An 8,013-nucleotide genomic window follows, 5' to 3' on the forward strand; every position below is an offset into this window, starting at 1 on the left:
GTTTTAGCAGTAACTTGAAATTACAGGAGTTTATTAGATATATTAATCTAAAACTTCAAAAACCATTTAACTTAGAAAGTTTTATTTTACTTAAATAATGACTATTTTTATGTCTCCTACCAACAATGCTTTTTATTGCTTGGCTGTCTTGTTTAGGATTGATTCATTTTTCAGAGTGAATTCAATTATGGAGAGGAGAATTGAACCAGTCTCAGCCTTGCATTCTAAAATAATGGATATTTTTAGGACATTCCACCTGAAAGCGGAAGAATACACTTTCTTTTCAAGTGCACATGGAACATTCTCCAGAATAGATCACATCTTGGGTCACAAATCAAGCCTTGGAAAATTTAAGAAAATTGAAATCGTATCAAGCATCTTTTCTGACCACAACACTGTGAGATTAGAAATCAGGTACAGGAAAAAAAACAGTAAAAAACACAAATACGTGGAGGCTAAACAGTGCACTGCTAAATAACCAAGAGATCACTGAAGAAATCAAAAAATACCTAGAAACAAATGACAACAAAAACACAACGATCCAAAACCTATGGGACACAGCAAAAGCAATGCTAAGAGGGAAGTTAATAGCAATTCAAGCTCACCTCAAGAAACAAGAAAAATCTCAAACAATGTAACCTTACACCTAAAGCAACTAGAAAAAGAAGAACAAAGAAAACCCAAAGTTAGTAGAAGGAAAGAAATCAAAGATCAGAGCAGAAATAAATGAAATAGAAACAAAGAAAACAGTAGCAAAGATCAATAAAACTAAAAGCTGGTTCTTTGAGAAGATAAACAAAATGAATAAACCTTTAGCCAGACTCGTCAAGAAAAAAAGGGAGAGGATGCAAATCAATAAAATTAGAAATGAAAAAGGAGAAGTTACAACAGACACTGCAGAAATACAAAGCATCCTAAGAGACTACTACAAGCAACTGTATGCCAATAAAATGGACAACCTGGAAGAAATGGACAAATTCTTGGAAAAGTACAACCTTCCAAGATTGAACCAGGAAGAATTAGAAAATATAAACAGACCAATCACAGGTAATGAAATTGAAACTTCAGTTAAAAATCTTCCAACAAAAGTCCAGGACCAGATGGCTTCACAGGCGAATTCTGTCAAACATTTAGAGAAGAGTTAACACCTGTCCTTCTCAAACTCTTCCAAAAATTTGCAGAGGGAGGAACACTCCCAAAGTTGTTCTACAAGGCCACCATCACCCTGATACCCAAACGAGACAAAGATATCACAAAAAAGAAAATTATAGACCAATATCACTGATGAATATAGGCTCAAAAATCCTCAACAAAATACTAGCAAACAGAATCCAACAACACATTAAAAGGATCATACACTGTGATCAAGTGGGATCTATCCCAGGGATGCAAGGATTCTTCAGTATATGCAAAACAATCAGTGTGATACACCATATTAACAAACTGAAGAATAAAAACCATATGATCACCTCAGTAGATGCAGAAAAAGGATTTAACAAAATTCAACACCCATTTATGATAAAAACTCTCCAGAAAGTGGACATAGAGGGAACCTACCTCAACATGATAAAAGCCATATACGACAAACCCACAGCAAACATCATTCTCAATGGTGAAAAACTGAAAGCATTTCCTCTAAGATCAGGAACAAGACAAGGATGTCCACTCTTGCCACTATTATTCAAAATAGTATTGGAAGTCCTAGCCACAGCAGTCAGAGAAGAAAAAGAAATAAAAGGAATACAAATTGGAAAAGAAGTAGTAAAACTGTCACTGTTTGCCCATGACATGATACTATATATAGAAAATCCTAAAGATGCCACCAGAAAACTACTAGAACTAATCAATGAATTGGTAAGGTTGCAGGATACAAAATTAATGCACAGGACTTCCCTGGTGGCACAGTGGTTAAGAATCGGCCTGCCAGTGCAGGGGACACAGGTTTGAGCCCTGGTCCGGGAAGATCGCATAGGCTGCGGAGCAACTAAGCCCGTGTGCCACAACTACTGAGCCTGCGCTCTAGATTCCGTGAGCCACAACTACTGAGCCTGCATGCCACAACTGCAGAAGCTCGCGTGCCTGGAGCCTGTACTCTGCAACAAGAGAAGCCACCGCAATGAGAAGCCCGCGCACTGCAACGAAGAGTAGCCCCTGCTCACCGCAACTAGAGAAAGCCCACGCGCAGCAATGATGACCCAGCGCAGCCAAAAATAAATAAAATAATGATAATAAATAAACAAATAAATAAATAAAAATAAGGCAGTAGGTGGCACTCACTTCCCTCTTGTTAGCAGAAAATTGTTAGAGTGTTCAGCACTACCTGGTTCTCATTGATACATGTGTTTTCATTGACAAGAGGCACTCTGTCCACAGCCCTAGTCCGTTGTTTCTCAAACGTTTGTATGTAGAGGAAGAACTTGGGGTTCTTGAGAATATCCCTCTAGTCAAATGAAGAATGTAGCTTTAGTGCCATGTTTTAAGATGGCATTAATTATACATACTATTTACTGGGACCTCATTATTTGACATGCTCCGTGCTATATTTTACAAATAACTGTCTCAGGGTCACACAGTTTGTGAATATTGGAGCTATGATTTAAACTCTAGGTTTAAGTACCTGGTTCTGCATACCTAATGAATGTGCAGGTATGTTTCTGGGCCTCTGCAGTTACCTTAATGTGTGGGTAAAAAGGTAAAGAGCTCAGTGGAATAAGCCACTGAGATTTAGGGCAGATTCATTCTGGGTCCTAAGCTATTATAGCATGGAATCATGGAAATAACACTGGAGTGGTGGAAAGCGAACTTCATTCTAGTCCTGGCATACTCATTAACCAGAATAAGACTTTGGGCAGGTCTCCTCCCTGGCCTCCATTTCATTCATCTAGAAGATAAGAGGCTCCGTGTTGTCTGTAGACCACCTTCTTCAGAATCACTTGAAGGACTTGTTTAAAGATCCAAATCCCTGGGCCCTACTCTCAGACTTAGTGAGTCAGGATCTGGTGTGGGAGACCAGGGGGTTTGCACTTGTAATGAATGCCCTAGTGATGTGCAGCTAGAGAATCACTGGACCAGAGGGTCTCTGGGCTCTCTTTCAGTGCAGATGCTCCATGAGTTTTAGCCTTGAGTTTTGACTTCCTCGGGTGTGACTGAAACACGCCAGGTGGTGATGTGGACTCCGTAACTATAAATTACGTAAATGAGGTTGCTGCTTCATCAGGCTATTAAAGCTGTTTTGAAAGAGTTTTGAAAGAGTTAAGGACAAAACAGATCTTGGATTCTAATGAAGAAAGTTTGCTTGTGATCTAAGATTCAGCCTTTATTTGGAACTGCTTCTGGTTTGTTAAAGTGTACTAATTGCTAACATGCGGCACTGGGTACCTAGCACTGTGTTAAGCACCGTATATATACATTTTCTCAATGAATCTCTCCCATTGTGACTGTTGCTAAGTACATCTGGTTAGTTTCCGTGGCTGAGAGTGCACTTTCTAACATAAGTGAACATTTTGGTCCCCACTTAAACTTAACTTTACATGGTTCAGAAACTAATGTTTTAATTATTCTTTAATGGCAATATCTGAATGCTTGTGATTTCCTTCTTTCTTTGTCAGAGAATTATGATAGATTTAAACTTTTTTAGTGGTGTGTAGCACATTCAGGAAGTGCACAGATCATAAGTTTAGCTCAATTGATCAAGTGGTGAACGTGCCCAGGTAAACAGGTGAAGAAATAGAATGTGATAGCAACTCTGAGTCCCCTTCATACCCTCTCCCAGTCACTACCCACCTGTCTTCCCCAGAGGTAACCATCACCCCGACTGCTACCATATGATAGATTTTTTTTTTAAAAAATGTTAGCTTTTGTTTTCTTTAACTCAACATAATTTATTGGGCAACCATTATATGCCTGGTGCTGAGGATACAGGTAGTGAAAGAGGAATCAGCCCTTGCTCCTGGAGCTCACAGTCTGCTGGGAAAGGCAGAGTAATTCAGTAAATCACTAATTACAAGTCTTCACTGTGCTGTTACGAAAGCAGAGGGACGTGGGCCTATGGGAGCAGACATCAGGGTGACCTGGAAACAGTCATTGGATTTTTGGGAAAGTTTATTTTCTTAAAGATACAGTGAGGGGAAAGGGTAAAATGACAAATGTCATATGGATCAGTAAAGGGTTATGTTGTCAGAATGCCGACTTGGGCTTTGTTTTCAACTCTATAAATGTTAAGACCACTTCATCCTTCCAGAAGTAAGATGTGGGATGTGTGATGCGGTTGGGGAATATACTGTCTTTGGAGCTGACTCAGAGTTACCAAACTTTATGAGGCTCCAGCTAACCCTGAGGGAAAAGGCATGCGAAGTGAGTATACTGCAAACATTGCAAAATAAAAGGGATGTGTTTTTCTATGTGATGAAAACGATTAGATTTTTTCCATGCATTTCATTTTAGTGCAGAGGTTGTAATTACAATTTTAGTTGATTAAGAAGAGCTCAGTCACATGTGTGGGTTTAAAACAGGATATGTTTTGGCATAGGTGAGCTTCCAGAAAGATTCTAAAGCAGGACAAAACTACATAGATGACATTATTAACACTTCTAGGAATAGGCATCTCTTCTTAACCCAGTGTCTCTGATATAACTGTCTAGGGTCAGATCTCTATATGAGAGAGGTTCTAGCCTTTATTCTTAAGCAAACCAGCCTACTCTGAGTTATGTTAGTACATAACTTAGGATTTATCTGTATGGAATCACAAATACATTGGATCAAAGAGAGAAAATATTGGGAAATGAACCATACTTGTGCAGTCAAGTAAAATATTTTTTATTTTTGTCCAATAGGGACTTGAATGAATTTTTATTTTCACTTATGGCCCAAGGAGACTCATAAAAATTCCACTCTGGAAAGTAAGGGATGGCAATATCACACAAAGTGGAATTTAAGGGAAAGGCATAAATGAACCTAAAAGTGTTGTTTAATGCACATATGGAGGAATACATTCTGCAGTCAATGTGAAACCATTTCTAAACCTCCTGAAGGTCATTGAAAAGTTCCAAGTTTCCATAGTGGACCCCAGCATAAGAAATGATTTAATTTCATTTTCTCTGGCCACAGTTCTTGACTCTTTCTATATCCATGCCCTTTGCAGTGTGACTTTGCAGCGCCTCTTATTATGAGGTGGAGTCTGTCTGACCTCTCGAATTTGGGCTTGCTTTGTAATAGAATGTGGCAGAAGTGACAGTTGACAGGTTTCCAGCCTTGGCCCTGTTTGCTTCCTCTTTCTTTCTTGGACCTCTGCTTCTCCATGTAAACAAGCCCGGGCTGATCTGCTCAAGGAGGAGAGACCACGTGGAAGAGATGTGGGCCCCAGCTTACAGCCAGCCAACCACGAAACATGAGAGAGCCCAGCAGACATCAGCATAGCCGCAGATGCAGCAAAAACTGATGACAGAAGCATGAATGAGCCCAGGTGAGAATAGGTAAATCACCCCAAACTGACTTACAGACTCATGAAGAAATTAGTAAGTTCTTATTGTTTAAGCCACTGAAATTTGAGGTAGTTTGCTACATAGTAGCAGCTGTGATAAATATTTCATCAAACTTTGTCCTCTTAAGAATACCTATCCTTTTCAAATGTCCGTAACAATTTGTATAATTGATTCTACAAATTTTAGATTCTACAGTTGCAGACTCTAAATTGATTCTACAATTGTAAAATTGATTTACAAAGAAGGCCTCACATTCTCTCAAATAAGAATTATATAGACCACTTTTTAAAAAAATTTGTTTTTGTTTATTTTTGGCTGCATTGGGTCTTCGTTGCTGTGCATGGGCTTTCTCTAGTGATGAGCGGAGGTTACTCTTTGTTGCGATGTGCGGGCTTCTTATCGTGGTGGCTTCTTTTGTTGCAAAGCACGGGCTCTGGGTGCACGGGCTTCAGTAGTTGTGGCATGTGGGCTCAGTAGTTGTGGCTCACGGGCTCTGGAGCACAGGCTCAGTAGTTGTGGCGCATGGGCTTAGTTGCTCCGCGGCATGTGGGATCTTCCTTGGCCAGGGCTCGAACCCATGTACCCTGCATTGGCAGGCGGATTCTTAACCACTGCACCACCAGGGAAGCCCTAGATCACTTTTTAAAATCATAGTGCCCTAAAACCAGAAATTTGTTCTTAAAAAAAAGTTTAAGCATAATCTACTTGATAATAAAACACTCCTAATTCTTGGTTCTTTGGGGGAAAGAATCATTGAAATGGACAGATCTTGTAAGTCCAATAAGAAATACAAATGATACAAATAGCCAAGACACAGAAGTGACCTAAATATCTGTCAATAGGTGAATGGATAAAGATGTGGTATATATATACAATGGAATACTACTCAGCCATAAAAAAGAATGAAATAATGCCATTTGCAGCAATATGGATGGACCTAGAGATTATCATAGTAAAGTAAGTCAGAAAGAGAAAGACAAATACCATATGGTATCACTTTTATGTGGAATCTAAAATATGACACAAATGATTTACAAAACAGAAACAGACTCACAGACGTAGAAAACAAACTTAGGGTTACCAAAGGGGAAAGGGGGTGGGGGAGGGATAAATTAGGAGTTTGGGATTAGCATATACAATCTACTATATATAGAATAGGTAAATAACAAGGTCTTACTGTGTAGCACAGGGAACTATATGCAGTATCTTGTAATTATAATGGAAAAAATATGAAAAAGAGTATATGTGTGTGTGTATATATATGTACGTATCTGAATCACTTTGCTGTATACCAGAAACGAACACAACATTGTAAATCAACTATACTTCAATTAAAAAAAAATACAAATGAAAAAATACGTATGAGACAAGGGTATAAAACATACAGAAAAAATTTAAAATTCTTTGTAGGAATGAGCTGGATCATTCTATTTCACTGTACGGTTCTGGATTAGAATTGATCAAAAGATGAACTTGAGTCATAATTGGGAGTTAGAATTGATTCTCTCACAATCATTTTGGCATCTTGATACCTATCACAGTGGTGCCTCAGTCTAAGACACCACACTAAGGTAGCAAGTGTCCCATTCCAACATATTGTTAGACTAATTTAAGCATGGGTATCAGTGACTGGCAGAAATGTCATAGGACTGAACCTTAGCTATAAAGGAGTATAGAAATGTACTTTCTAGTTTTCTAGCCTCTTAAAACATGTCAGTGTCCTCCAGCCAGAAACCACCATGATCACAATTATAGTTGAACAAGTCAGGTTTATTACTTATTGCAGCAAGGGAGAACACACACCGTGGGGAACCATGGGGAATCCTCAGCAAGAGGATATTAGGATTTGGGCTTTAGTTGAGTGACTTCATAGGATTTGGGCTTTGGTTGATTGAGTTGTGGAGAGTCTAAGGAAGCTAAGGTTTGCTCTGGATTGGATGCCATCAGAAAGCGTGTGTGGGGGGAATTCTATGATTATCTCAAATTTTATATACATAGGGAGGGCAGACTAGGGTGAGGAAACAGGTGTAATTAATTGATAAAGAATTAATAGTCACTCATTTTAGCAAAAAGAGGGTGATGTTTGGTATTATGTGGATGGCACAGCAACCTTATTTTTGTCTGTGCTTAGACAAAATTATGTTGTGGACTTGCTTTATCTGATTTAATCATGTTCTCAGAATGACCTTGTCTGAGTTGGTATTCTGTGAGATACCTGGTTTACGTCCAAAAAGAGAATAACTGCGTTGAGTGCCTGGCCAGCTTCTGAATGTCAGGGGCTGTTCTTTTCTATTCTTTTTCAAGTACAGGCTGGAAGGGAATTTGAGCGACTGTTCAGTAAGCGAATTTGTTGTATCTGCCTCAGGTTTCATCATACTTAATGATGAAGCTCTGGAGTTTCCCACCAAAGTCAGGTACAAGTCAAGTATGCCCACTATACATGGTTATTTAATATTTCCCAAAAGTTTAGTCAAAGCAGTAAGATGGAATAAGAGAAAAATCTTTGGAAAGGAAGAGACAAATTATTACTTGC

This window comes from Balaenoptera ricei, chromosome 3, assembly GCF_028023285.1.
Source record: "Balaenoptera ricei isolate mBalRic1 chromosome 3, mBalRic1.hap2, whole genome shotgun sequence".
NCBI classification, from domain to species: Eukaryota; Metazoa; Chordata; class Mammalia; order Artiodactyla; family Balaenopteridae; genus Balaenoptera; species Balaenoptera ricei.